Raw genomic sequence first — 13,417 nt, forward strand, 5'->3', positions numbered from 1 at the left:
GAGAACCTTAACAGGGATTTGGAGCACGTCATCCAGTGGAGTTTCAGCCCAAAGAAACTGAACATTGGTATGGAGAGGCAGCTCCACAGCAGAAACCTGAGCACAGTCAGTGGAGACAGGAAATGCACTTCAAAAACACACACCAGATGTGACCTGGAATAGCAACAAGAAAAAACTTCTCCCTAGGAAAAAATACAGATGTATCACAGGGAGGTCTAACTCTGCTGGGTGCTGTCCAAGGCTGACCTGGCCAAAGACCAAATGCAGCTGCATAAAATTGGCTGTAATTTTTAATTACACTGAAGAATGCCCATGTGAACAGGGCCAGCCTGGGCAGATGACAGCACGTATGGCTGCTCAGTAGCCATTCAACAGATTGTACATCGATCCCTGTACAAGCAATCACAGTAATTTACCATCTTGTACACTGCAGTGGCAAGCACTTTCCATTTTGGAGGAGTCCATCATATACCAAAATTTGTTCTTTTATTCTGCAGTGTTGAGCTGGTTACAATAACACCAGTCAGAGCCTCCGTACCAACTCCTTTCACCCTGAGATAATGTGCACTGCTCTGCTGTATCAGAAATGGATGTGCTATTCAGCTCTTTGATTTACTCGGGTAATATCAATTCTAGCTGATTGCAACCTACTGAAATGGCAAGTACTGGACACACATTTAAATTTAACTATCTGTTGTGACACAGTGATAAATTTACACTGGCTCCAGGACCAGTGTTTGTCTCCATACGTCACTTCACAGCAATGCTTTATGCCACTGAAAACCTCCGGCAGTCCTTAAATTGCTGCTGTGTCACTTTTTCCCAAACTTAGCCTTTTGAAGAGCACTGGAAAACCCTACGGAGGTGAGAGGAAGTGTTGCTAACACTGTCTGGACATGCAGAGCTGTCGCTGCTGGCTTATCTTCCTTTTAGGTACCCACTTTGCCTGCCCCACTCTGGACCATATTTCTACCATTTTTCTGTGTAACACATATACACACAAAGAAAAAGGAACTAAACCAAAAAAAGGACACCTAATGCTACAAAGCCAATACCTATAAGCCTAGATGGTGTGCAAGGCTGTCCACTTAATAAGGTGAGCACCAGAGGCTGAGAGAGCTCCTTGATGGGGATTTGCAAAGTGCTGCTTTACCCCTCCCAGCTCCACTGGGGCTGGAAATTCCCCTCACATGCCATCCACAGGCTCAACACACACCGGCACTTGAAGTTCCTTCTCTGTTATACTGCCCTTTACTCCAAGCTTTGTTCATCAGGTGTGGGGAGCCTGGAGGCACAGTCCAAATCCTTCTCTGCAGCAGACAGCTGACTTCACATGGGTGGTTTTGGGGGGCAGTGTACTGAATTTCCACCCTTCTGTGCCTCAGGTATGAACACCATGACAAATTAATTTATCTTTAGACATTTGTCCCCAAAGGCAAATTGTTTTCCCCATGCAGCTCATGGAGATAACAGAACACCATGCAAAACAAATGTTCTCCATTATGAGGACAACTAACCCCATAAAAAAAAAAAACAAACAACAAACCAACACAAAACCTGCACCCTACATTTCCTGCATGTGTTTTCACATATGCTACTGCTCTGCGTGTTTAAGTAGCAAATAAATCAGTTCCTCACACAAAGGTTTCAATGCAGGAACACACTAATAGAGAATTTACTCAGTATGTGGTCTGTGAACTCAAAGACGTGTAAGAAAAGCTTCTATTTCTCAGGATGCAGCAATACACAGCAGAGAGGCACATGGCAGCCAGGAATGCAAGGATGGTATTTGGCAGCGTGGTTATTTCATGAGCAAGGCAAACACAGATACCTCTGCTTGCTCCTGCATTGATCTGACCAGCTCGTTCCCATGTACAAAATCACGTATGTATAGGAGGAAAAGGAGTGACCTTATGAAACTTTCTATCTCATACCAACTCAAGAACTGCAGACAAAACTCAAAACATCCTTTATGAGATGTTTTCAATGATAGTTGAACGTCATTTTGCCTTTCATACTAGAAGTTCACTGGGGAGTTTTACTATAAAGATTTCTGTATGTGATGCTTGCACAGTGCTGTTGGAAGAGAGCGTGTATGCCTGTGCTATGCCCATGAAATCACAGATCACTATATGTAACCAGACATACAGAAATTGTAATAACATACGGTAAGTTAGGAAATATATTAGCTCAGGTTGCATTGAAAATATATTTGGTAGCAGGGTATTAGATGGGAAAATCTTCTTCAGAGCAGAGTAGATGAAAGGTTCATGCAGTGATGTATAAAAGGTAAGGACAGTTATTGCCTGATTTCCATAAAACCAGAGTCCTTGTTCTGGCACTGTCACCTCACCCAACTTCTCTTCCCAGTTGGTAGGTTGCTTAACCCCATGATGGTTTTCCAACACAGAGGTGAGGAATAACATAAACACAGAATGCTTTATAGGAGGTGCAGTCAGTAAGGGAATAAGACCAACCCACGTCCATGCTTTTATCCGCTGTAATCTGTCCATGGTAGGTAAAGAAAACAGATGAACAACTCCTCCCATGCTGCGTCTCCCGTGGCAGCCCCCAGTGACAGCCCCTCTGTGCTTCGCCTCTCCACATCAACGTGATGCATCGTCCTCCGGCACGGAGCGCCCACACACAGCAAGTGCTGCCTGCCCTGGGATCGTTAGGAGATGTGCTGATGCCAGAGCAAGGTAAGTTACTGCTCTCTTTAATTCCTACTGGGTGCAATACTGGAGACAACGAGGATCAAATGGGCAGCACGAGGCCCGCAGGCAAACAGACGTGGGGTTTATTATCTCAGCAGAGATCCTCCAAATCATGCCTGAAAAATTACCCTCAGGATAGTCTGCCCTGCCAGGATCTCCCAAACATGTTTTTCAGCCAAAATAACCCAGGTCTACAACAAAGCAGGAAGAATACCCTTGGCCTGAAGATTCCTACAAAACTGACAGATTTCCCCTTATGACTGAACAGTATGCAACTTTTGTAATGCCAAAAAGAAACCACCTCTGAGTACTTCTTAAAGTCTATCACTCAGGTGAGTTACAGAATGAAAAGGACCCCAACATAAGCTCTGCAACTGCTGAGTGAGAGAAAGTAAAGCTCAGCTAGCAAAAGCAACACCCATCCCACAGCAGGGCTGGGATATTCATACAGCCAAGCCCTGGGGATCAGACCCCCCCCAAGAACCCCCTCCTGAATGCCATGCTGGCTTTATTGTGGAGTAAAGGGGGCACCTTCTTCCTCTGGCATTAAACAAAAACAGTGCCTGGGCTCTGCCCATGGGGAAAGACACCATCAGAAGACGAGACCTCAAGCTTACCACTACCTCCACCCTGGTTCTTCACTGGAAGGACTGAAAAAGCCCTTCTGGAGCTCCCTAAGTGGACTACTCAAACATTGTGGCTTGCAAACAGCGGGTCAGCAGAGCCCAGCTAACTGGTTTCCACCTGAGCCGTTTGTCTCCCATTATTTAAATACAACAACTTTGCACAGATTTGTTGACTGTTGGCTTCCTGCTCTCTAAATTACTAAGAGAGTAAAAAGGAGAAGTCAATCGCTTAGGAAGCAAAATGCCCTTTATACAGTCACTCAGGGAGAAAAAGAACCTCTAAACTTTGAGCAACATAGCTAGATCCTTCATAAGACAGTGCCCTGCCAGTTTTGAGGGACCACCTGTGTCTACTGCTGTTATCCCCAGCCACCTCCACCACAATCACCATCTGCTTCTGGGCATTATGTCACTCCAGACCCCAGCACAGAGACATTTCATCTCCTCTCTTTTGCACCCTCCTCCCCTCTGTTCATTTCCCCCTTCCCTCTGGTTTCCCTCCATAGATTTTCTTTGCTCTTCCCTTCTTCCTTCCCTCCACCAGCTCATGTGTTTCCCTCACCCAAACCCTACTTTCTGCTCATTAGGAACATGGGAGTAGGTCCCCATTATGCTGTATTTACTTTAATTATATTATTTAGCAACCAGATGTCTTTGGAAGCTGTGAATTCTTCCATGCAGAATATATTCCTTGATAATCAAGGGAGAAAAAGTTGCAACTCCAGCTGTGACTCAAGGAGCTCAATTTGTTTCCATTGGTAGGTGCTTATTAAACACCTCCTTACTAAAGAAACCTCCGAATAAACATATCAGCACACTTATTTCATTGCTTATGGGGGCGTCACAGCGAAAATAGGATTTGGAGAACAAACTACAGCTAGGATTTCAGTGCCATACCACAAGGATGCCATGGCCAATGATGCTAACAGCTACTGCAGGGAAGAGAGCTGCTATCTGTAATCAAACACTACCACTGAATACTGAAATTCCGAGTCAACTGAATATTGATCACATTTTTAATGCTATCATTTAACCCCTTGAAGATATTGTAATATCATTCCTCAGCTCCTGGAGAGCACCTACTGCCAGGGAGGTGACGTGCAGCAATCAGACACAGCAGCACACAGCAGGCTCAGACAGATGATTGCTTGCTCATCCCCTCCCAGCAGGAACAAGGAGACAGTGAGCATAGTGGTGGTAGGGGGAAGAGCCCCTCTTCTGCTAACTTGGGTACTGGATACAGGCATTGGAGGCTATGGAAACAGGTTCCATCTAATGCACTCTGTGGCTTCACACATGAACTGGCTCTTTGGATGTTCTCATTGCATTATTGCTTTCAGAACAAACTGTCTTATTTTTATCCAGAGGTCAGACCCTGATGGCCTCCGTTCAGTTTCTTTAATAGTTACTCCGTGCTTCCCAGGTTAAAAAAGGAAGCTAAATCCTAGGATCCAGCCTCGGACATGGCCAGGAGCAGCAGCGCTGGTCTCCTGCCCAGAGCAGCTGGGGCAAAAGCAAGCACTATCAGCGCCCCATGGTTCTGAGCAGGGATCAGCCCACGCCATGGGCAGCTGCAGATGGGGCAGCAGCCACAAGGTGCTCAGGTGATCCTTGCTCACCCACAGAAACAGGCAATGCAGGGCCATAAGACATGACCAGACTCTGAGTAAGCTGGGAAGAGAGGAGAAAGGAGCCCAATCAAAAGATGTTCAAAGTAAAAGACAGCAAAAAGGACAACAGCAGCTGTTTGAGCACATGAGCCCTTGGCAGCATCTCTGGGAGCGCTGGGCTCCCAAAGTGCTGGAGCCACACCACAGGGCACTGAGTCCCAGCTCCAGCAGTAAAGCATCTGCAGCTGCCTTGCTGGGGCCTTGTGTCAGGAGGCTTTTTTCTAAACCAGGGAATAATACATCTCGTGTAATGTAATTTACTGCACAATTTCACAGCAGTTCTAGAAAAACTCACCCTCGTGTCACTGTGATTACCAGCCACGACCTCTGCGCCTGTCTTTTTAGCTGGATGCTGGTTTGAGCTAGTTCATCCATAATCGAAGCACAGGAGAAATCAGTTGTTTCATTTTTAAAATGTTTTTTTGTTTACTCTGACAGATAACATCCCACTACCCTTCCCCATCATTTTATAAAAACAACACAGGATGGGTTTGATTAATAAATTACATCACAAAATTATGCACTATTTTTTCAACACAGAAGAAAAATAAGTATTACCTACAATTGTTGGCAATCTCTCCTCTGTTTGGAGGTTTTGACAAGTCAGGTGTCTGTACCCATCAGCAAAGACTCACTGACAAGCCAAGGATTTCCAGGGTTCCTTGTTGGCTGACACAAGCCCAATCCCCACTTCCCCACAATTCAGGGAAGAGCAGAAGATGGCTGGAAAGCATTGCTTTAATTATCACCATCAGTCTCCTAGACAAGGCACTTAAGAGCTTTAGCTGCTGTAAACACTCCCTTGATAGCAAACACGGAATCTGATGAGAGAGGGTTTTGGGGTGGGGAATCTCAGGGGCGTACAGGTGAGTCTGGGGAACACACAGCTCCAAAACCAGCCTGAAAGGCAGCAAGTAGGCACATTAAAAAGCCCAGCTGGCTTCATCCTGTTGTGATGAAGGTCCACCAGGGATGTGTTTGGAGCAGGTACCATCATTCATCTCTCTCTGTTTCTCAGAATCCTCCCCCAGTCCCCAGTAGCTCATGGAGCAGAATCTCCTGAGCCACAGGTTGTTTCTCTGCATTTAATGACTCTCTATGGAATTTTCTTCTATGAATGTGTTCCTTGCTGTATTTCAAAATGTGTCATGGATTTGAATGGTGTTTAAATGACCTTGGGAACTTGGGCCTAAAGCTGTCACCACCATAAATAAGTGATTGATTCCAGCAATGAGTTGTGCCTACTCCTGTTAAAGATTAATTTGGCCCCCACCATTCACTGCAGATGGACAAGCCAGCATCCCTTGAAGAGGTAACTGGACTCAGTGCCTTCCCACATTTGGGGCCAATTCTCCACTTTTGGCAAAAGCGTCACAGCAGAATCCAACCTCCTCCTGCTCCCCTCTCATGGCCCTTCTCCCCTGGAAAGCCACAGGGAGGTGACTTTCCCAGGGTGAGATGGGGAAATGGGGAAGGAGTCCCAACCCCTGTGCCTGCTGCAGGTGCTCCACTGAAAAGCCATTTCCTTGGAGATATTTGCATGGGTACATCCACACACCTCTACACACGGCTGATGCAAACCACCACAAGATCAGGAAAAATGTCTGAACACCACTTTGTACGTACCACTGAGTCCCACTTAACATCCATTTCAGAACAACACAACAACCAAAGCACAAAATTCACGAGCTGGGCACCAGGCTGAAGAAATCTGTCCCTAAATCTCTACCACTTTGCCCAGACCCCTTGCTTTGCACCTTTGTTTGAATAATAAATTAATTAACTTCCCTGATTAAAAAGTTAAGAGAAATAGCCAAGCATCAACAGTGGGGATATTTTAGGCAGATATAAATGTATTTTTAATCACAGTCTACAGATTACCAGTTTCTACGTGCCAACCATGAAGCTGATTTTTGCTGAGTGATTAAGGGCTTCAAACTATTGCCCGTTTACCAACAATACCACTGTGACTTTTATGCTGATGAATCCTGCACTGAAGCTGTGTGAGCATATGCGTACTTTTACCTTTCCTGCAGCCCAGTGGCATGTGTCTGCCTGCCCATACACAGCATGTTTCAGCAAAACAGCAATAACAGCTCAGAAGGTAACTCTCAGCCCTTTATTCTGAAGGCAAGCAGGTGAAGATGAATGATGATATACAGAAAAGGGGGAGACACCAGTTCATGCTGCTGCCAAACTTCCCAGTGACCCATTTTTAATGACTTAGAGGATCACACACAGAGGTTGACTTTTAATATAGGAAATGCTTAAAACAGTTAAGCCATGCACAGAGACTCCAAAGCAAAGGAGCCAGAGAAATCTCCTGGAGCATCTTGAAGGAGGGCTGAGAAACCAGGGCCTGAGACGGAGCTGCCACATCCCCAGCGGTCCCCCCCAGGCCACCCCAGCACCGCTGCCTCTGCTCTCTTCCCACGTACAGGGTGTTTTGCCCAAGACTTTTTACAAATGCAAAAAATGCTCTTTGCCAGGTGTTTCCAACTGGACCTCTTGCTTTTATCTATTAAAAACAACAACATGCACTTCTGTCTCAAGCCTCTTGACTCCTGCTAGTAAGGCAGCCTCAGTCAGCAACTTCACAGGTTGGGACAGACTGTTTTAGGGGGGGTAAACACTGCAGAGAAGAACTAAAAAAGCTGATGAACAATATTTCCCATATCCCTCAATATTTCCATTTTATTTTCTTCCTATAAAAAGGACAAAAATAAAAGAACCAACAAAACCATTTTTTTTTCCTGCAAAGCCAGCTAAATCAGGTCCTCCAGCACGGGTTCATCACCCCAATTTATTACAGCAAAATATGCTGTAGTCGTTTAACAGGGCCAGAAGCATTGTGTGGCTTCTCCCAGGATGGAAATGGGACCAAGACTACAAATGCAAGGCTGGGAGCAGACCACACAGCCAGGACCCATCAGTGGAGGAATGCAAGGAGAGGCCAGTTCAGCCTGATTTCATGCCTGTACAGCTTCAGAAAATGTAAATATGATGGTTAACTTTCCAACACACATTCCCTTACCTTCTCCACCCCATAGATCAGACGCAACACAAGACACACTGCAAGGGACTCCCCAAGACCCGTGAATCACTATAGCAGATTACAGGACCTACGATTGGGTGCTGTAGAGGAGGGAAATATTTTAGCTGAATTTAAAAGGCACAGGTTTACCAAAGGGAGTTCACTCCAAAAAATAACAATTTTATTCTTGTACTCTTCTACCACCACCCTAAATTTAATCATCTTGAATTAGCTGGAAGAGGCAAAAAAACATCCTCCAGGTGTACTGACAAAAAAACTGCCTTAGCCAGGCCATTTCCCATACTTTCTGTAGTTGCTCTCACTTTGCTCAGTATGTGTCCAGCTGCTTTGGGGGTGTAGTTTCACAGGTACAGGTTGCTCCATAAAACCATCAGGGGCACGCTAAACCCCAGAATCCTGCTTAGAGCTCTGTCCTGGGCACCAGCACACTGCCAGGCACACAGCTTTGCCATAAGCCTCTGAGAAAAGCCCTTAGTCACCTCTGATCTAAGGCACCTTCCTTCCTCCGCTTTCTCTGATACTTTGATGCTGCACCATCACACAAGAGTGTTTCAGTATTATATAGAGTAGCATAAAAATTTACAAAAAAAACCTCACCTTGGTGTCAGAGAGACCTCCAGTTCAACAAGACCGGTTTAACATTTCCGTGCTTCTCTGCCACACCATATCACCTTTTTTTGTTCTTTAAATGCACCCAAGATTTCATGCTCTAAGGAGCAGGACAAGGTGGAGAGTTTACCCCTTCTACAAGCACCTTGACAGGCCATCACTGCTTGGGTGATTAGGGTTGATGGTGCTACCTGCAGGAATTATTTAAACCATTTTGTAAAGGTTAGGACAAAATTAAGATCAAACGTTCATATTCTTGGCACTTCCTTTTGTCTTTTTTTTAAAAGGTATTTTCGAGAAATTATTGCTGCAGTAAAGGAAAGGACAAATACATGTCAGTAATAGAAAACAAATTTATATTCCTGCTGTGACAAATGGGCCGTGCCGTGGTGTGTCCCTGGTCGGAGGGACGCCCCAGCCCGGCCTCGCTTAATGGCAGCTTCTCATCCTCTCCTGCCAGGATAAGTTTCCATCTGGAGATTTGATATTTGCCTTCATGGCTGGTTCTTAATCAAATAGGGTTCTTTTAGAATGAAATTACCGTGGCTGTATTACAGATATAACACATCTCACTTCAAGGGCATAAGCCAACCGTTAAATGGTGGACATTAGAAAGAAACTTTTCCTTGTGAGCAAGTTATTACGTCCCAACGGTGCCACTCACATTTCTGCTCGGAGAACAATACTTTTGTACCGCACTGTCCACCTCCCTGCATCCTACCTGGCACGTGGGACTTGCTCTTTCTATCCACAGGGGAGGTGTCTGCAAGCTGCAAGCCCCTGACCCCTCCTGAGATGCATTTCTCCTCACAGAAAAGCAAGTGGGGGTCACAACAAGGACCGTGGTAGAAGACAGGACTACTTATATTTAGCAGCTCAGACCCACTTCCCAAAGAGGCTGTGGTTCTCCAACTCCAGCCACATAACCCCAAAAGCTTCTCACCACTGCCCTCAGCCCCATCAGGATGAAGCTCCACGTTCATTTCTGGACCTCAGAGGAACCTGATTTCAATTCTAGGGGACCTGTTTGAGAGGGCTTCCCTCTCCGGAGAACACTACTGCAGCCATGTGTCACAGCTCTTTGTTACAGCCAATTCTAGGATCATGAGACCACCCAAAAAAACTTGCCCCAGCTGCTGCCCAGAGGGTTATGTGCCCACTATGGGTCAGATCTGCTGCACAGTACTCAGAACTGCTGTGTCTGGGGAATATTTACCAAGACCAGAGCAAGGAAGAGAGACCCCTTCCACAGCATTAACTTCGTTCAAAATTCCTTGAAATCTCCATGCTCCAGATGAATATGGTCCTGTTGAGTGCACAAGGTAAAGCAAGTGGTTCAGCTGAGGAGGCAGGGACTGAGCTATACAAGATCAAGTTATGAGCCATCATTTTTAGTGGCATTTCTGTGTAGTTACTTTCCAATTATCCATTATCCCAAGTTTTCTTTTCCTCCCAGCTTGAACATAATTCAAAAATAACTTGGTTACACACAGTTCCCATCAGTGGCAACAGTACTGAAGAAAAAAAAATGTTTTCCTTGTTACTGTCTAGTGCTCAATTTTCTGATTTAATTTCTTCATGCATTTAATACAGCTTGTTAAGTGGCAATATAATCAAGAATGGCAAGTATGAAGACCAGTTTTACAGCGATTAAATCATCTCTAAAGAAAGCAGCAGTAAAAAGAGCTGGAAAGAAAATATGATCTTGCTGGAATTCCATTTGTTTTAAAAAGGACGGACCTGTTAGAAGGGGCACTGATTAAGTCAGCTGAAGCACTGTATAAAATAATTGAGTTGTGGGGGGAAGGGACTGGTTAATTATTATGCTATAAATATTATTACTGCAAACCTAAGTATTTGCAGAGATTATGGCTGGGTGTTTATTTTTCAAGTGATGAAGATGAATCTGCAGGATTTCCATCTGGAACAACTGGTGTATATAATAAATACATATATATACGTGTGTGTGTGCATGCAATATCCCAGGACACAGAGCACTGCCCATACTATGGGGGCCTCTTCTCCAACACTCTTTCCTGCTAACAGGAGCTGCTGGGTGAGGACATTGGTATTTCTTCTTCTTGCTGAAGTTTCTGGAGATCCATGAATGCAGAACCACACCTGAGCACCTGCAGGACTAGTGATACTCTTTCCTCCACCAACGTTATCTTTTTTAATTAAGAACAGTTGGAATATGTCTACATTATGGATGTGAGCACAAAGAATAATTGCATTATTTCTCTAAAAAGTATTCCATTTTAAAGGTCTTAAAAGCAGACATCCTGAAGTCAGGCAAGTAAATGTTTAATATGGATAGAGTTCTTAAATATTGCAAATTCAGATTCTTACAGTCCACCTCTTGGAGTACCTTTCGCTTTTTTCAGTATTTTACCGTATTGTTTCATTTTATTTTTTTTTATAAAAGCCTACACGCTGTTGCTAGGCAGCTCTACAAATAAGTTCAGAAGGTAATCTGCATTGTGTCCCCCTTGAAATGGCCCGAGATCCAGTGCAGCAGGCCAGCAATCAAAGTCATGTGGCTGATTCCCTCACTTAAAGGACTGAAATCAACTGCCCGTGGTTTTGGGGTAGGTGGCACTTCTCAGGCAAGCCAAAGCTTTGGGATTCTCTTCCGTTACGTTAGATTATACCATAGCAATCAGGTCTTCATAACTCTTAAATATTCATGTTAATGTCAACCACAGAAAGCCAGCAACAGCAAAGCTGGCCAATACAGAGAGCATCTGTTCAGCAACAGATGTGTTAGGAAACTGTTTTGACTGGGCAGATTCTATGTGTACTCTCATTTATACACATATTTAAGCACACAGACACTAAAATGCTACATTAATTTTAGGGATGTTAAAAAAAAGGAAACATAAAAGGATGCAGACTTTGAAAATCATAGATAACACAGAAAAGGCTTACCAGGGAGGGGCGTCATCCTTCCCCAAGTTTTGCATGGAACTGCCAGGTCTACAGTCCCATATCTAATGGTGCTGCATTTTGCAAGGGGAGAGGAAATGCTGGGAATCAGGGAGAAGGGAAAAGCTGTCCTGGTACAAACCCAGAGCAAACTGAGAGCAAGAAAAAAACATTTAAAATAAAGGAGAATAGCTGGAGGATTAGGGAAACCCTGAGAGGTTTCCCACAGCTTCCTTCTCTCTGGGATTCCAGATATGTGCCAGATAACATGTGCCATCTTTTCATATTACAGCATCACTTTCACTGCACAGCCTCCTACCTTGGTTTTCTGTAATGCAACACCTTTCCCGAGTGCAGTGGTTCCCAAAGGAACTCCAGGAGATTTAAAACGTAGAAGGTAATAAGAGAGGCCAATGTGCTGGGTGGGACTGCTCAGATGTGGCGAGATGCTCACCTGCTGGGCACAGCCAGAGGTTTGCTGTTTCCATTAAACACATGGAAAATGGTAACAATGATAGCAAAACAGTCACTTCCTTAGTAAAACATAAATACATATATGTGTGCGTGTGTGTGTGTGTGTTCATGCACAGTCTGGGGTAGCCCACAGGCCATTAACTCCCTGTTCAGAGGTGTAAGGACCATGCCGGCCCTTGGCATCCCTCTGCAGGGACCAAGCAGGGATGCTCCCAGGCTAGGGGTACCCAGCCTGTGGCTTGAAACTGCCTTTGACAAGTTGTCATTTGCATACTATTCCTGCTTTCCATCTGTCTCAATCATTAGCTTCAAAAATACTTCATGGATGATAGGAAAAGGGCTTATAAGGAAAATAAACACATCTTTGTTTGCTCTGAAAATGGAAACTACAGGATTAAAGGTATCTGCATGAAAATAATATTACAGATGAGCTGGAAGATGTTTTGTTTTTTAAATCCAAAGAGTGAAGGCCCAAAGGTATGCATTGTGCTGGGTTAATCTACCAGCTATTTGAATATCCTAATCCTTTACTTTGTCCAATCCTTTCTTTCATTTTCCTACACTGGTTACTTACTGCCTCTTCTTAAGCAGAAATCTTGACCTATAGCACAGATCTCCTTTCCCATTGACAGAAATATTTACCTTGCAACTTCATGCTGCTCCTGGTTAGCTGCAAAGATATTTCTGGGCCTAAAATCTGAATAATTGCACAAGACCAAACTGAATGAGCAAAGACTGCCTTGGATTACATGGACCGGCTCATCCTCAGACATACTGAAATCCAGCAGCAACTGGGAGCCTCAGGCAAAATTACTTGAGTCCCCATCACAATTTGACCAGCATAATGTTGTCTTCAATGTCATTAAGCCCTGCTACCCACCCAGGGAAAGCAGAGAGTCACAGGTTCAAAGGTACTGTGCTATGAAGTTGTTATTCCAATTTGGTGACTGCTGTCTTCTTTCCGCCACCTTGTTATTTTGGTTATTCCCCCTTCAGTCATGTCACAGTGAGATGCTAACAGGCTGCCAAATAAACTCTTTGGAGAACATAAGGATGTTACATGCTTTGTGATTCCTAAAGAGAACATCCAGTACTGCATTAAGGATTTTACACAGTTCCACTTAACTCTTGTGTACTGACATTAGGCTCCCATGAATGGTGACTCCACACAAAGCTGCACCCTCTGCTTGCTTTCTGCACCCTCCACTCAACCTCCACTGCTCCTTCCCTGCCCAGGGCAGCCTCAGGAGCATGGGTGTGAAGGGCAGCTCAGGATGTCTGTGGTTAACAGGCCAAGGGCTGCAGGGCTCACCCTGCGTGTTCCTGCCAGCCATTGCCTGA

The 13,417-nt window shown here is 44.7% G+C and overlaps 1 protein-coding gene across 2 annotated transcripts in view; it reads right to left on the minus strand.

The window, feature by feature from the left end:
• The window catches only part of ERBB4 (erb-b2 receptor tyrosine kinase 4), a 608,029-nt gene that overhangs the window by 513,919 nt on the left and 80,693 nt on the right, over positions 1–13,417 (minus strand). The gene's annotated exons all lie outside the window — the stretch shown is intronic.

Source organism: Neopelma chrysocephalum, unplaced genomic scaffold, assembly GCF_003984885.1.
Source record: "Neopelma chrysocephalum unplaced genomic scaffold, ASM398488v2 Primary Assembly neopelma1_44, whole genome shotgun sequence".
NCBI classification, from domain to species: Eukaryota; Metazoa; Chordata; class Aves; order Passeriformes; family Pipridae; genus Neopelma; species Neopelma chrysocephalum.